Source organism: Papaver somniferum, chromosome 10, assembly GCF_003573695.1.
Source record: "Papaver somniferum cultivar HN1 chromosome 10, ASM357369v1, whole genome shotgun sequence".
NCBI classification, from domain to species: Eukaryota; Viridiplantae; Streptophyta; class Magnoliopsida; order Ranunculales; family Papaveraceae; genus Papaver; species Papaver somniferum.
The window spans coordinates 44,009,370-44,027,605 of NC_039367.1; the positions used below are offsets into that span (position 1 = coordinate 44,009,370).

General features: G+C 38.0%; 1 pseudogene; it reads left to right on the top strand.

The window, feature by feature from the left end:
- The first annotated feature begins 15,072 nt into the window (after positions 1-15,072).
- On the top strand, positions 15,073-15,172 carry LOC113319930 (annotated as a pseudogene).
- Positions 15,173-18,236: the final 3,064 nt, after the last annotated feature.

The window sequence follows — 18,236 nt, forward strand, 5'->3', positions numbered from 1 at the left end:
TATTGTCATACAATGTCAATACTTCATCTCACAATGAAAACCGCTCCCCCTTACATAATGATCCGTAAACCATATGTATTTGTAGTGTGAACTACACAATAATTCTCCCCCTTTTTGTCAATATAAATTGGCAAAGGTACGAAAACTAGCGGGATCATAATGAAATTCTCATAGAGATACTTCATGACTAAAAAAGAACATATCAACTTTCTTTCGATGATTTCACATAGTCGAAACTTAGTGTACCCAACAAGGAATTTATAAAGATACAAGATAACTCCTACAATATTCCACAGCCGCACTCCCCACAAAAGATTTGACAATTAAGCACAAGTTCAATTAAGAACCCTTCCCCATAAAATGTCATTCCCGAAAGAACAACAAGAGCGACCTTACTTTTACAACAAAAGAAGGATTTCTTTGGACATTAACAAATTACATGAAACATGAATTTGTATCCAGAAAACTCAATTAAATTAACCACAAGAGAACCCATGATTAATTTAATCAAAAATGCTCAACATAAGAGAATTTACGGAGCCATACAATACTTTCACATAAAAGTGGATCAGGGAAAGATCAATACTGCGGAATATACAAAGATTCATTCTATTTTTCATCAATATTTGCATAATGATACCATATACTTAATCTTCGTTATCAAAAGTTCATTCTATTTTCCACCTATATTTGCATAATGACATAATAGACTTAAATTTTGACATATATGGGACAATCATACTTCACGGACGTAAACACACATATCCCATAACAATTTTTGCAATACCAATAAAGATTAATACTGCAAAATCATCTTCCAACTAAACTTTTAGAATTTAAATAAATAAATCTAAAAACATTGCACGATGAAAATCATTGGAAATAGAAATGTGTAATCACAACATAGGCTATTCCAAACCCTAGTTATCCTTCTTAAAACATAAGAATAAATTCTCATAAGAATTTTCCCAGAAATTAAGACCTCTGAAAAATTCTTTATCGTCCCCGAACTCCTTGTCGTCAACAGCCATTGGAACATAAGGTTTATGAAGAAAGAGTCAATTCCAGCAAACCTTCTTGACTGATGTCGAACCAGGGCCTTCTGAATTTCAAGAGTTCTTAGAACAATAACCTTTATTTGTTGAATCTCCTTCCTTGTTTCCTTCAACTCTTCAAGAACACCAGAAAACTTCTGAAGATTAGAGGGGATAGCCCTTGGTTTCTTCATATTCTTCCTTTTTCTCTTTAAAGTTGAAGATGAATGAGAATTATCTTTTTCTTTCATGATTGATGGCTTAAAAATCATATTAACATCTTTCCATCAACAGAGATGATGCTTGGAGTCTCCATTGCAGATATGGGATTGTGAAAAACACAAAACAAACTCTACAAGCAGTCCTGTGATAAAAAGAGTTCTTCAAGGAAGGAAAAAAGATTGTAGGGTTACAGAACCTTTATACAAGTAAAAGGATTCACGTACGACCAATTCACATCCCTAAAAAAGTCTGAATTGTCGAATTTAACCCTCTTTCAATAATCAGAAAAAGGAAATCCTTTTTAATACCAATTTATGATATGAAAAGATCAACAGAATTCCAGAAAAATAAAAGAAAATAAAACAAAAGAATTTTCTTTTCTAAAGGCCTGATTTGTGTTAAACTCTTGTCTCTTTGATCAGGCACATGAGACAAGATGCATATTCAACACAATCAAGCTGTGTTGGGGTGAACAATAATATGCCCACCATTCAATTCTTGTATGGAATTCTTAATACCCTTTTTCACAGAGTGTTTAGACCTTGTTCTTTTCCGGAGATGTCTAATCAATTCTTTAGAAATTAACTTTCTCGGAGAAGTATTGAGTTTACTTACCTCAGATGAATTAGACTTCTGAACAAGTTTGAGCTTGTTTGCTAATCGATTTGCTCTCAGTTGAAGTTTGTTGACATATCTTATTTTATGTTTGTACTTGAAACAACTCGAGAGTCCGTGACCCTTAATAGCACAATAAGAACATGTCAAAGTGGAGGACGGTTCAGACACCATAGCGGAGCAAGCTACTAGACACATCGTATTACATGAAACATTAGAAATAGAATTTCCAGTAGACATTAAAAAAATCCATTTTATCCTCCAAAGTAGTTGAGGAAGTTTCTCCAAGAAAAATATCAAGATTGATGTGAGTATTGCTACAATTTTCAAAATCAACATTTTCGGCAAGGAGCGCAACGCTTGATTTTTCATCTTCATTTGAATCATAATGAACAGACATTTCATTAAGAGTTGCAGCAAGGCCTTTGTTCCAAGTGTATTTTCTACGATTTGGACACTCATTAGCAAAATGACCAAAACCTTTACACTTGAAGCATTGAGGCATATCCTCATCATCAGTATCGACAGTGTCCCTGTTTTTAGGAGGAATACGGTCATGAGGTTTAACTGATGATCTAGGCTTATCTCTGATGAATTGTTTACTTCTCTTAAAAGAAGATATCTAAACTATCTTGTGATCAGAGAGACTGAGTTATCAAGATCTTCGTCTGACGAATCATTCTCAATAGGATCATCCACAGAGATGCCAACACATTTACTTTTATCAAGTAATTTTGTGTTCTTTTGTACTTTGAAAGCAATATCCTTCCCAAACTTGGATGTATACTCATGATCAAAGATCTTTAACTTCCCAACCAGAGTATTTCTGGATAAAGTATTAAGGTTATTTCCTTCAACGATGGCATGTTTCTTAGAATCGTATTTGGCTGGCAACGATCTGAGAATTTTCATCACAATGTCCTTTTTAGGAATAGTCTTACCCAATGCAAAAGATACATTAACAATTTCAGACACTTTGTGATTAAACTCATCAAACAAATCTTCATCAGCAATACAAAGGTTTTCCCAATCAGAATTTAGTTTTTGAAGCCTAGCTTCATTTTCAGAGGAATTTTCTTCGAATACAGTTTCTACGATATACCAGGCTTCTTTAGACTTAGTGCACGTAGTCACATGGTGTTGAAGGTATGGGGTAATGGCATGGATGATAACATTTCAACCGTCATAATTTTGTTTTGCAGCGAGAATCTCGGCAGGTTCATATGCACCAATATCCTTTGGAACAGTTACATCGCTTTCTGTAACAACCGGAGGATCATAGCCATTAACTACACGAACCCATGATTGAAAATCACGCGCTTGAATAAAGGCACGCGTAGCAATTTTTCACCATAAGTAATTCGAGCCATCGAAGACTGGTGATACATTTATAGAGATAGCGTTTATGTCGATAGAGTCAGATTGCTACAAACACAGACTTATGAGGTCTTAAACGTGTTTGTATGCTCTGATTGATAAAGCAGGGGTATAACAACCACACCCAATATTTTGTTTCGACAATCTGTATGGATTAATTCCAATATATTTCCAAGAGAATCAATTAGACAGTCAGACTCAATCAAGGAAAATACATCCAAGAGTTATATCTCTGTTTCTCAATGTAATCAGCAAATTAAACAGATAGAAATCCATGAGCCTGATTATTATGAGAAACAACTTGAACGATACCAAATACCAATGTTCAAGTGTCAATCAATTTATATCAAAAACCAAAGGTTGGATGATTTAATTGATTGAACTACGCACAACCTGTGATATTTCAATTATATAAATAAATATAATGCGGAAAATAAATAACACAGACACCAGAAATTTTGTTAACAAGAAACCGCAAATGCAGAAAAACCCCGGGACCTAGTCCATATTTGAACACCACACTTTATTAAGCCGCTATAGACTCTAGCCTACTACAAGTTAACTTCGGACTGGAATGTAGTTGAGCCCTAACCAATCTCACACTGATTAAGGTATGATTGCGTTCCTTACGCCTCTGAATCCCAGCAGGAATCTACGCACTTGATCCCCTTAGCTGATCTCACCCACAACTAAAAGTTACTACGACCCAAAGTCGAAGACTTGATAAACAAATCTGTCTCACACAGAAAAGACTATTGAATAGATAAACATGTCTCCCACAGAAATACCTACGAGTTTTTATTCCGTGTTTTGATAAGTCAAGGTGAACAGGAACCCATTGATACACCGGACTTATATTCCCGAAGAACAGCCTAGTAATATCAATAACCTCACAATAATCTTAACTGTATGGTAGCGGAAAAAGATATAGTGGAATCACAAACGATGAGACGAAGATGTTTGTGACTACTTTTTATCTTACCTATCGGGATTGAATCTCGAGCAAATATTAGAGAAGATAGTGCTTAATACGATATAACAAAGTAAGATCGGAACACGTAAGTACAGAGAAAATAGTTGGGTCTGGCTTCAGAATCCCTATGAAGTCTTTAAGTCGTTAACCTATAATGGTTTTAGGAAAAAACTAGCTTAAAGGAGAATCGACTCTAGTCGCAACTAATATCACACAGGAGGTGTGGGGATTAGGTTTCCCAGTTGCTAGAGTTCTTCCTTATATAGTCTTCAAATCAGGGTTTGATAACTTTGGAACAAAGCAATCAATGTTCACCGTTAGATGAAACCTGATTCAAGATTCAAGCTAATATCTTTCCACCGTTAGATGGTCTTTTCTTGTTACACACAAATGAAATATACATTCATTTAGATATGGGTAACCGTACCTAAACGTGTATATTGAGTTGGCTCAATAACAGTTAACTGAAGTTAGCCATATGAACACTTTTATCTTAACCAAGTTCATCTTAAGACTTCTAATCAAATGATAATCAAATGAATCTAATTGTGTTACTCGTAGAGTTGTTCAAGTATCCACATACCTTTTGTTGATGAAGTTCTACAAGCTCCCTTTATAGATCTTCAACTTCAATCGATGAATGTCGTGAAGTCTAAAGCTTAACTACACATTCTATCCTAATCCGAGACATAGCTATAAGTAGACTAGAAATCAAGACTTATAGTTTTGACAACTAAGCTTGACAAACAAGCTTGAGATAACAACGCTTGCGAGTTCGACCGAGCGGTGCTCAAACATTCTCCCCCCTAAAACTATCAAATACATATGGATTACAAAATAAATAAACTTTGTAGCTTCTCATCCAAATGCTTGATTTCCTTGGTTCTTCAACATTACTCGGAATTTTCGTCACTTCCAAGTACTCCAGTGATTCTGAACGTGTTCAACTCAGCATCATAGTTGTTGAAGATCCGTAGCTATAACAATATATAAAAAAAAATGTTTTCGTATTGTTATACAGTGTCATATTATTATTACACAACATCAAAGTTCAATTATATCACAACTTTGGCAATAATATTATGGTGATATGTATCACTCCCCCTTAATCAATACTTCATCTCACAATGAAAATCACTCCCCCTTACATAATGATCCGTAAACCATATGTATTTGTAGTGTGAACTACACAATAATTCTCCCCCTTTTTGTCATTATAAATTGGCAAAGGTACGAAAACTAGCGGGATCATAATGAAATTATTATAAAGATTATTCATGACTAAAAGAGAACATATCAACTTTGTTTCGATGATTTCACATAGTCAAAACTTAGTGTATTCATCAAGGAACTTATAAAGATACAAGATAACTCCTACAATATTCCACAGCCGCACTCCCCACAAAGATTTGGCAATTAAACACAAGTTAAATTGTTTATGGGTGAAAACTATTTCTGCCGGTTTTGGTAATTTGGGGTGTGTGAATGAGAAATGAATCTAAACCCTACACAAATGCGCTGCACAGGAGTGCTTGTGATTCGAGAAATCAATCTGTACAATTCTGGCCTAAACCAAGAAATGGCCGTTCCAGACTTGCTTCGGTCACAAAGTGAAGGAGATGGGGTTGATCTTAGGGAGGGAAGCGAAGAAGGTGTTGAGATTGTGAAGGTGTTGGCTGTTTTATGACTTGTATCAGAAAGCTGAACTTGCTTGCAGGATGTAAGCTATCAGTTCTGGTGTTTGAATACGATTGGATCAATACTTCGTTTCTGTCTTGTCTTGCTCTGGAAATAGGGAGGAGAACCTATTTATACAATTCATTGTGCCTTACCCACGTCTCTCGTGGGAAGTAGAGGAAGTGGAGTGATGGAGTAGTAGAGTTGCGTGTGTTAGTGTCACACGATCAGTCTTGCCCACTTTTCCCATCATCACTAACCGTCCATGTCTTCCCAACACGTTCTTGTGATGGCGCGTTGTGCGCTGCATGCTGTAAACCGCCAGACCAATACCCCAATATGTATCCCCCAGTTTGTGACATGATTAATGTCTCGAGTGTGGATCGTGGGACCCGCAGAAAGCAGCATGTGATGCTAGATTAAATAACTAAGTTATTTAGGAAGTCGATATTTATGAAATATATGTGCATTCTATGTATGTAATGCATCGAATATATTCAGCGTGTATGAAGCATCGCTGTTTTAAGGCTTAACGGAGTAAGTCACGGAAAATAGCATCACGTCCATCCATCTTCGAGTGATCGTTTGGAGGCTGTACAGGTTAGCCCTGACTTGGCCGATCACTCTGAGTGGAAGAGTGGTGGAAGATGATCGTGGTGATACCTCGCTGGTCGCCTAACTCCTGTCTTAGACTGTCCGTCCCGGATTGTGAAGTTGGACGGACGAGATGGCTTGCGACCCACATCTGCGACCGTTGGATTAGGGTTTAGGAGGTGCTCGAACACCAACCTTTAGCTTGGTCGCATCCAATCATGGGACACGTTTTTGGCAGGGCTGATTGGGCATGCGTGTAGACGGCATGCTGGTGTAGGTGTTTGTACCTCACTGTCCCATGGTGATGCGATCTAAGCCACTCAATTTGTCTGGAAAAGAGGAGTGGTTGAGATCGATTTGCGACATAAATCCCATGCCACAAAGGAATTGAAGACTGCACGTCGTGCCTACTTCGGGTGTGTGTTTCGAGATGACCAACCATGGTTGGTCTTGGCCGATCAGCCAGGCGTGCAGTCGGCAGGCCAATGTACACGTCCGTACCTCATTGTCCCGTGAAGATGTGATCTAAGCCACTCAATTTGTCCGGCAAAGTTGAGTGGTCGAGATCGATATGCTATTGAAAACGCGCGTCCATGCCTAGTTTGGGCGCACGAATCGAGACGACCAACCATAGTTGGTCTTGACCGATTAGTCATGTATGTAGGCGGGCCCACGGTGATTGTATTTACATGCTATGGTCCATTTGAATCTACATCTACACCCTCCGTCTATACCTGCGAAGATGGATTGTTGAGACTGATTTGCGACACATGTGATGTGCCGCAAACCCTAATTAGGGTTTCACGTCCACGCTGCTTTGGCTGGACGAATTGGCAAGCCACGCTTCTATTTTGGGGAGGACGACCATGTGGGGCCCACGTTGGGCCAGTGGTGAACACGCCAATACCTGCATGGTGGCTATGGGTCCGATCTAAGCCATCCAATCATGCCGGTGAAGTTGGATGGTCGTGATCAATTTGGGACCTTTAGTGGAATTTCCTGCAACCCTTTAAGCTTTCACGCCGGCCCAAATTTGAGCAACCGTACATGGTTCTGTGGCTAGGTCAGGGGAGGATCGATTATGTAGGCGTGAAGGGGGACCGCAGGTGTGCAGGATAACGCTTGTCCAACAGGTCATGGGACGATCTACACCGTTCAACCATGCTGGCGAAGTTGGACGGCCGCATTATTGGCAGTCTTGTGCGTACATGTTTTCCAAGCTGCTCCATACCAGCCCAACCTTCCTACTTTAGGCTGGTATTCGGTGGCAGTTTGGGAGGCGTGGTATGTATTCGACCGACCAGGGCATAAATGGGCCCGCTAGTGGTCATTAAGGTGGTAGCCTGCTCCTACTGAGGATCGTCCAGGCTGGTTAAATCATACGGACAACTTGCGTGGTCGTGATTGTTTCTGAGACTGATATGGTCAGTCCAGATTCAAATATGCTTAATCGGGCTAGTATAGCACACCTAGAGTTGTAGCCTATACAGGTATTTCGTGCATGCATCATTAGTGACACTTGGAGATTCGTGTTACTCTGCTGAGAGTAACACTCAGTCGTCATGTCGCATCAATAATGAGAGTTCAGTGGGAACAACACAGGAAATATAAGGTTGGTCATGATGCCATAAATTTATAGGGTACATGGGATTGTTGCTACATGCTCCATTCTAAGTAAATTAGCGAAGTGAAGAAGTATTCATCATTTTATCAGTGGCTTTATCCTTTGCAGGACATCATCGCATAATTTTGGCTTTTACAATTTTAGCCTTAAATGAAAATCCACCATCAACATCAATTAAGAACTTTCCCTCATAAAATGTCATTCCCAAAGGAACAACAAGATCGACCTTAAATTCACAAGAAAATAAGGATTTCTTTGGACATTAACAAATCACATGAAACATGAATTTGTATCCAGAAAACTCAACTAAATTAACCACAAAGGAACCTTAATGATTAATTTAATCATAAATGCTCAACATAAGAAAACTTACGGAGCTGTACAGTATTTTCACATAGAAGTGGATCAGGGAAAAATCAATACTGCAGAATATTCAAAGATTCATTTTATTTTTCATCAATATTTGCATAATGATACTATAGACTTAATCTTTGACATCAAAAGTTCATTATATTTTCCATCAATATTTTCATAATGACATAATAGGCTTAATCTTTTGACATATATGGGACAATCATAGTTCACGGACTTAAACACACATATCCCATAACATTATTTGCAATATATAAAACTACTAAAGATTAATACTGCAAAACCATCTTCCAAATAAACTTTAGAATTTAAATAAATAAATCTAAAAACATTGCAAGATGAAATCGTTGGCAATAGCTATGTGTAATCACAATATTTGTTATTCCAAACCCTAGTTATCCTTCTTAAAACACAAGAATAAATTCTCATAAGAAGTTTCCTAGACATTGTAGAGCTTTCTCACGGCATCTACTAAGAATTCCTTCTCATTATTAAACAACTCATTGATTATGGGATCATTTAATTTCTCCAGATCTTCAGAAATATCAGTTAACTCACTAAATTCTCTTTTCAGTTCACTTAAGGTTTTCCTTGTCAGAGATAACATTTGTTCATAGTGAGCTATCCTTTCCAAAGAGAGCATGATTTGAGATTTTAAATCATTTCTTTTGTTGATGAAATCCTTCACCATATACCTATAGTTATTATCATCTAGACAAATAGACAAAAAAAAGTTAGAGGAAGAACCTTTTTCATCATTTATAGTTTTCTCCTTTTTCTTCCTTGAGGAGTGGATTCCTTCACAAAGATACACATTAACTGCTTCCACTACATCCCTTTCTGTGGTACCTTTAGTTACATGAGCCATGATACTGTATTTTTCAAAGAGAAAGGAGTGAAGGGCATTTTGATCACAAATGAATATAATAGAGTACCGGATAAATAAACCCTAAACAAAAACTTTGAAAAAGTCTTCACGGTTCACGATCCATTATCTATTTTTGATAAAAAAAATATTCAATTGCAAATCTTAACTTAAATAATCTCGAATTTCCAAGGATAATAAATTAACAACTATATAAGACTTGAGAAACCTTGATGTAATCCTCATATTCTCAAGTTAATAATGATGATCCCAACATCACTATAATTAGATAGTGATGAAGTGAGCAGAATACTCATATTGTGTCACATGGTAACTTATCAAGGTTTGTTGCATAAACAGATTTCTTACCTCGTCTGACTCTGGTTCTCTTAGACTTATTCTTGTCTTCAAGAGTTCCATGTTGATTATCCAAAACCAGATTCATCCTCTGCATGTCATTCTGAAGTTTGGCAATTCATTTGTTGTTCCTCTTGAATTTCCAACAATTAGTTTGAACATGATCTACATTTCCACAAAACAAACACTTCAAAAATGAATTCTTGTTTTGCAGATTTGACTCCTGTTTATCACAACTTTTAGCACACATTATTCCAGAACCGGCCGAAACAAAGATTATTTGTGCTCACATTATTTCTTTTGAACCTTAAACCATTTGTGTTTTTAAAAGACTTTTGACCGAATAACATTGTTGAAATCTCGTCAGAACTTCCAGATAACCTTTGCATGTCACACTTAAAAATCAATGCAAATAGTCATAAAAGAATTATTAGAATTACCACATGCGTGAAATAGGGCTTCCTCTGTCATCCCAGTGTTTGGGTTTAGCTTCTCATATCAAAAACAGGCTCAAAAGAATAAATCATGGCTCAAAAGTTGTTTTTATTGAAGAGATGATATGATTCAGTGAATATGCAACGACGTACTGGCGTTACAGAGTTCACTGTTACAGGAGGTGTGGCTAACTGAAGATAAATGTGGTTGTTCAGCTGTTACAGAGAGAATACTTTAGCACTGTTGCGAATTTGAGACGTTGTTCTTCGTTGCAACGCTTGTTCTTCAGCAGCAGCAGAGACAGGCTTCTTGTAATCTCCGATTCTCTCCTTCTGAGCTCTCCTCTCGACCCCAAACTCTCGAAACTCTTCTAGGGGACCTAAGCATCCTATTTATACACAAAAGGGTCATTGAATCTTTCCCAAATCGCATCAAAATTCCCTTTTTCCTTTCTTGGCATTCACGGCAATAATCGCTTCCCAAATTTGTTTTACGCGTTTCTGAGCTTTCCCACTTATCTCAAACTCTTCCTTGGATATATATGTATCTTTGGAAAGAGTTTACTTGCCTTTAATCTCCTTGAATAACAGATTTTGAACCCATGAAGCCGTGTTTCCTTATTTGACTTTGATTCCAATTCTCGGCTATTCTAGCCCAAGTTGATCGGTCCAATTGCTTCTAATGAACTTGTTAAGTCATATCAAGTCCATCCCAATCAATTTCCGGTGTTGAATCTCTTTAAAACTGCCCAAAGCTTCACGTCCAAAATCTGCAGACGTGAGGTATCTTTTCCCGCCAAATCTTTTTGATTCAAATCGTGAAGAAGGTGGGTGTCCCCCTATCCTGTGCTGTTCTCCCTTTAGCAGATTCCTGGAAATAGGTCACCCCTTAGTAATTAGGTTACCCCTTATCCAAAATCGAGGGTCCGTATATTGATTTTTCTGGGACATTTTCCGCACTTTTTCGGGGTTCCTCCGGGGTATTTATGGGGCGCTTCCGGTGCTCTATCAACGGAGGTCCAAACACCGCATTCTCAGTCAATTTCGCCGCAAAACCTTATTCTTCTAAAAACACCTACAAATAAATAAAATAATCAAATAAGTCTAGAATCGAGCACTAACACTATATACAATTGAGATATATTAGACACATAAATGCGTCTATCAAATACCCCCAAACTTATTATTTTGTAGTCCCGAGCAAATCAAAACTACAAAATAAAATCCTAACTCACTGTCGCAGGCATCGTCGATTGCATTTAGCGTATGCAATAAGCCTTTAAACCCCTAGGTGGCCTTAGTGGCCGAGTTATAGTCTCAGGAGGGCTTACCAGAGATATACCCACAAAATCTTTACTCCAGACCCTAGCTATCTACGCAGAACCTTGGAAGGCACTAAAGAATCTCCTTGGTTGGCATACTTATTGACTATAAGAGGAAGTACCCTGATGCGAAATTCCAATTGTTGTACACGAGTTTGCACTCAAGCATACTAAAATTGATATATAAGTGACGGAGCTCTACTCAGATAGTCGCACTATGGACATCATATTCGGAGTCAAAAATAATCACATGGATAAATCAAGAAGATGGATATAGAAAAACATAGATGGTTTTGATGTTTACTAAGTGAACGGCGTTTCCCATATCTGTCTGAAGGCCTCCGCCAAAATGAACCTATCCTAATGGATTGAGATATTAGTCTGACTAATATCAACACACTGGCATATACAAGGGAACCAGTGGTCGACTTTATTGAATTTGTTCCTTTTGGTCAAATGGTCTGGTCTCAAATTTTTTTATTTTTTTTTCATAATAATAATTTTTTTAACTTTTTGGTAACTATCATTTATTTATTTTCATGGTATCTCAATCACTCTAATTCACCCTAACATTGGTAACAACTTGAATCGTGGGCCCCACCTATCACTTAGATAAACATAGTTTAAAAACAAAACAAAATAAAATAAAAATAGAAGTGAAAAGGACTCAATGAGATATGGTGAAACTATCATGTTATTCCTAACAACTGAGCTCTGTGCTTTTATGAATAGACTCTTCTAGATGTTGCCATCTAATCAGATTGGTTCCTCAACTCCTACAATCAAAATGCTTCCATCCACTTAGATTAGTTAGTGCAATCCTAAATAGGCATAAATTTATAAGCTCTGGAGTTTATTTATTCATACTGCAACTAAAAAGTTTCTCACATACCCCCAAACTTAAATCTAACATTGTCCTCAATGTTCTAAAGATGAAATTAAAAGCATGAACAAGAAAAAACTGTTACCATTTGAAGAAAAAGAGATAAGGAAAGATATTACCGTGTCGCATGAATGTTGGGTTACCTCCCAAGAAGTGCTAAGTTTAAAGTCTTCAGCCATACTAAGAAAGGATTAGTCACCTCATAGAATAAAGTAATTGCCGAAATTTCTGTGGGTCATCAAAACCAAATAGAACTGCCACTAATATGAAACAACTGCACAAGATCGGAAAAAATAACATAAGGAGCACAACCTCATTGAAAGTTTCTTGCAAGACAACTAGATTGGGCTTCATATGAGTGTCTTGAAAAATAGATTCATCCGAAAAACGGGACTTTAATAGCTAGATTTCCTCCTGGATAGTATCAGTAGGATCGGGTTGAGGAGTCTGAATAGACTCAAGTGATACCTCATATGCAGTAGGCTCGAGTCCCAAGTTAGGGACTTCTATTTAACGATCACTACCCCCAAACATAGAATTTAGGTGTCTCTAAATAGACTAGTCACAATATTCCAAACTTCTAGACCAACAAGTTCCTGAAAAAGGTCAATTGCTTTCTCTGAATTATAATGGGGTGGTTCATCCTCTAAATTCTTTTGAGGTATACTAGCTGTAGGACTTATATGTTTCATATCCTGTATGGTCAACCCTAGAGTTTCTTTATTGTCTTGAAGCACGATTTCTGGCCTGCTGTCCTGATCGGATGCTATAATCACAGGCAAAGTCTTATATGGCCCTATGAATGCAGATTTAGGGTCCAACTTAGGAGGCTCTTCTAAACAAGGGATTAAGGTAGACTCAAAAGCTTGTAATGGTTCGAACCTAGCTTTCCAATTATCAGTATCTAACATAGGAAAAGAATCCAACATAGAATTCACTTGTTCAATGTTTCTATCTTCGTCGAAATCCATGTTAAAGTGGGCTAGAAAACTCTCTAATGGATCTTCCGATGCGATATTTGGTAATGACTCCTGAACTAAGGTTCCTATCATGTTCACCTCTTCAATGCACGTGTCGTCTAGCTCAGAATGTAGCTTATTGACATTAAAAATATTTAACTCAATAGTCATATTACCAAAAGATAGATTCATAATACCATTTCGACAGTTTATGATCGCATTAGACGTAGCTAAAAATGGGCGACCTAAAATCACAGGTATCTGGTTCTCTGGGTCAGGGACATGTTGGGTATCTAGGACCACGAAATCCACAGGATAAATAAACTTGTCGACCTCAATAAGAACATCCTCGATAACTCCTCGAGGAATTTTGACAGACCTATCAGCTAACTACAGTGTTATCTGAGTAGGTTTCATTTCACCAAGACCTAGATGTAAGTACACATGGTACGGAAGTAAGTTCACACTGGCTCCTAAGTCAAGTAAATATTTTTCTACCCGGTGTTTACCTATTATACAAGCAATGGTTGGGGAACCTGGGTCTTTGTACTTTGGAGTGGTAGTGTTCTGAATGATTGAACTTACATGACTAGCTAAAAAGGCTTTCTTATGGACGCTAAGTTTTCGCTTTCGCGTACACATATCCTTAAGGAACTTGGCATAAGCAGGAATTTGCCTAATTGCATCTAATAAAGGAAGGTTTATGGTAACTTGCTTAAAAACCTCCAATATGTCATTAAAGTTCGATTCCTTCTTTGTTGGTGCTAACAGCTGGGGAAATGGGGCTCTAGGCACAGGATCAGACCTCTCAGGAACCGAGTCAGCATCATTGGAAATTTTATCAGTCCCCTCAGTTAGCGGTCCTGAGGGATGAGATCCTGAGGGGTGAACTACAGTATGTTCACTATCGGGCATGTTTACCTGATTGTCTACTACTCTACCACTCCTGAGGGTTCTAATAGCATTCAACTGATTCGATGGTTGTGCACCTACTTCATGAGATCCTCTAAGGTTGGGTTGAGTTTGACTAGGAAACTTACCTCTTTCTCTTAAAGACTCATTTATATGACTAACCTGGGTTTCAACTCGGAAATAGCCTGAGAGTTAGCCTGACCTATTATCTTATTTTCTTCTATACCTTGAGCAACAGATTGCTGAAACTGCATAGTGTTACGAGTTAACAAAGCAAGAGACTCTTCTAAACTCATAATCTTCTTATCCAGAGGGTTCTGAAACTGTGCCTGGGCTGAAGGATTCTTAGTGTAGCCAAAATCTGGGGGAGCTTGAGAGTTACTAGACTGACCTTGATTCTGTCCCTTAGACCACGAAAGGTTGGGATGGTTTCTCCAGCCAGGATTATAGGTTTCTGAACATGGGTCAAACTTCTGACGGTTATCAAACCTAGTGTTATTATAGAGAGCATTGGCTTGCTGTTCAACAGTATTGCCTTCCCAAAAAGGCTCTATTCTACCACTAGTGTGACCCACCTCTAAAGCTTCTAACCTTTTTGCTATAGCAGCAATTTTGGCATCTGATTCGTAGCTTTCTTCTACCCTATTAACGTTTCCTCTTCCTAGAAGAATTGTTTTCTGGGGTACCCTATTACTTTCCCATTGTTGGGTCTTTTCGGCGATTTCATGCAAGTATGTCATCGCATTATCAACTGTTTGGTTTTCAAACCCACCTGTACACATGGAATTTGCTGTAGTTGTGGTGGGATAATCTAAACCCTCATAAAGGATCTGAACTAACCTAACCTTTTCTAAACCATGATGAGGACATTGGGCTAATAAATCATTGAACCTTTCCAAATACCTATACAAAGATTCTCCCTCCTGTTGTGTAAACGTGCATATTTGCGTCCTAATAGACGAGGTTTTGTGCCTAGGGAAAAACTTGTTCAAAAAGGCGGATGTAAGTTTTTCATAGGTTTCAATTGATTCGGAAGCCAAACTATACAACCACGACTTGGATTTATCTTTTAAGGAAAAGGGGAACAACCTGAGTTTTAAAGCATCATCATCAAGGTTTCTAATTTTCAGGGTACTACAAATTTCCTCAAAGTCCCTAACATGGAAATAGGGGTTTTCATTTTCTTTTCCTAAAAAGATTGGGAGCAACTGTAAGGTTCCAGGCTTAAGTTCATAATTTGCTTCAGTTTCAGGTAACTTGATACACGAGGGACGAGTAGTTCTAGTAGGATTCAACAAGGCTTTCAAAGTTTCCATTTCTGGCGCTATTGGACTATCAGGGATTTTCTCTTCAAACGAACGTTCAAAAACGGAATCTTCACGAATCAGACTCTCTAAATTGAGGTAATCAAGACGCTTAGAACTACTAGGTTTCTCTTTAACAAATCTACCTAGGGCGTCTCTTTTACGTTCAGGCATGCAACAGAATAAGGAAGGGAATTCTATGCAAACACAAAACAAGGCTGACTCACCCAAATCAAACCTAAATTTCTAGCAAACAAAAAGCATGATGACTCCACTTAGATTGTCACTAGACCAGCTTCTATTCTTTCGAAAAGGAACTCGTTACAATCTGAGCAAACCCCTCTGGAATCAATCTGAGTAAAAGTAAGTTGAATCAAGGCGAGGGAAGCTCAGTGGAGCTTTGATACCCAAGGCCTCACCGGTTACAAGGCGGCGCAGTCACGCATTCAACTCACAGAAACCGTCAAGAACTTCGAAGTATGCTCAAAAAGTAACCAATATTCTTCGAACGACTTTCCTATTAAGCTCGTTACCCTATAGGTCTCGTTCTAGTCAAAATTTTAGGCTTAGGTTCGCGTTTGGTTTCGTGTTCCTAAGGCGGGCAAGAAGAGAACGGTGATGAAATACAAACCCTTATCTTGTATGGCCAGTCCTTGCCCTTTACTATCAATTAAAAGCAACTGTATTCAAGTCCTCAGCATATATTCACCTTAAGGAATACAGTAAACCCGCTGACAGGGGATTCGCGGGTGTTTCGAAAAACTTACCTCCCGTACCAGACCGGCGAAGAACCGCTGAAGTCGACTCGGGCCACAACTCCTATGTTATGTACGAACCCGAGGGGCCGAGGTGATATCGTAATCACCGTCCTTCCCTGCGCACAGTTTTTATTTAAACCAACCCTTCCTTAGGGTCTAAAAATAATAATGTCCAAAGTCCAATGTCCAAGTGTCCAAAAAGAAAAGAAAAAATTACAAAAATAGCAAACCCTAATACAGTTCTCTCTCTCTTTTTTTTTTTAATAAAGAAAAATAAACAAACCCTAAAAAAAAATATCTAAAAAGAAATTGTCTTCTTTTCCGTTCTTTTCGCTTTAATATTTTGCTCAAAGTCTTTATGCTTTAAGTTCCAGTCTTTACGAAATCACCAAACTCCTTGGCTCAATTCGCTTTATGATCCAAAACCTGTAGACAAAAGAAAAATGCCCAAAAACGTAAAAAAGAACAAAAATAATAAAAACCTAAAAAAAAAAAAAACTAAGTCTAAAAACCCTAAAACCAAATCCACGTCGGCGGCGCCAAAAATTGATGTGATTTTAATTGTTGTAGAAAAAGTGGTAATAAGATTCGTTCAACTCGGACTCGATAAGATTGGGTTCTAGACTTAAAATAAAAATAGAAAATATATATACAAAAGGTTTGTCACAATGTCGAGAGAGACTGAGACTCAGGATTCCACCAAATTCCGTTCATGCGACTCAAATAATAATTCCAATCAATTATAGTTCAAATAATAAAAATATAGACTCTTGTTCTTTGCCAAAAATAGATTTTTGAAAAGAAATGACTGTAAATCAAAAGCATGATGTATCAAAAATACATAGACCAAGCATACACCATCAAACGAAATCACACCCATTCAATAAAAATCATAAATCGATTAAAAATCAATGCAAATAGTCATAAAATAATTATTAGAATTACCACATGCGTGAAATAGGGCTTCCTCCGTCATCCCAGTGTTTGGGTTTAGCTTCTCATATCAAAAACAGGCTCAAAAGAAATAAATCATGGCTCAAAAGTTGTTTTTATTGAAGAGATGATATGATTCAGTGAATACGCAACGACGTACTGGCGTTACAGAGTTCACTGTTACAGGAGGTGTGGCTAACTGAAGATAAATGTGGTTGTTCAGCTGTTACAGAGAGAATATTGTAGCACTGTTGCGAATTTGAGACGATGTTCTTCGTTGCAACGTTTGTTCTTCAGCAGCAACAGCAGCAGAGACAGGCTTCCTGTAATCTCTGATTCTCTCCTTCTGAGCTCTCCTCTCGACCCCAAACTCTCTACACTCTTCTAGGGGACCTAAGCATCCTATTTATACACAAAAGGGTCATTGAGTCTTTCCCAAATCGCATCAAAATTCCCTTTTTCCTTTCTTGGCAGTCACGGCAATAATCGCTTCCCAAATTTGTTTTACGCGTTTCTGAGCTTTCCCACTTATCTCAAACTCTTCCTTGGATATATATGTATCTTTGGAAAGAGTTTACTTGCCTTTAATCTCCTTGAATAACAGATTTTGAACCCATGAAGCCGTGTTTCCTTATTTGACTTTGATTCCAATTCCCGGCTATTCTAGCCCAAGTTGATCGGTCCAATTGCTTCTAATGAACTTGTTAAGTCATATCAAGTCCAACCCAATCAATTTCCGGTGTTGAATCTCTTTAAAACTGCCCAAACCTTCACGTCCAAAATCTGCAGACGTGAGGTATCTTTTCCCGCTAAATTTTTTTGATTCAAATCGTGAAGAAGGTGGGTGTCCCCCTATCCTGTGCTGTTCTCCCTTTAGCAGCTGCATGTAAATAGGTCACCCCCTAGTAATTAGGTTACCCCTTATCCAAAATCTAGGGTCCGTATAGTGATTTTTCTGGGACATTTTCCGCACTTTTTCGTGGTTCCTCCGGGGTATTTCTGGGGCGCTTCCGGTACTCTA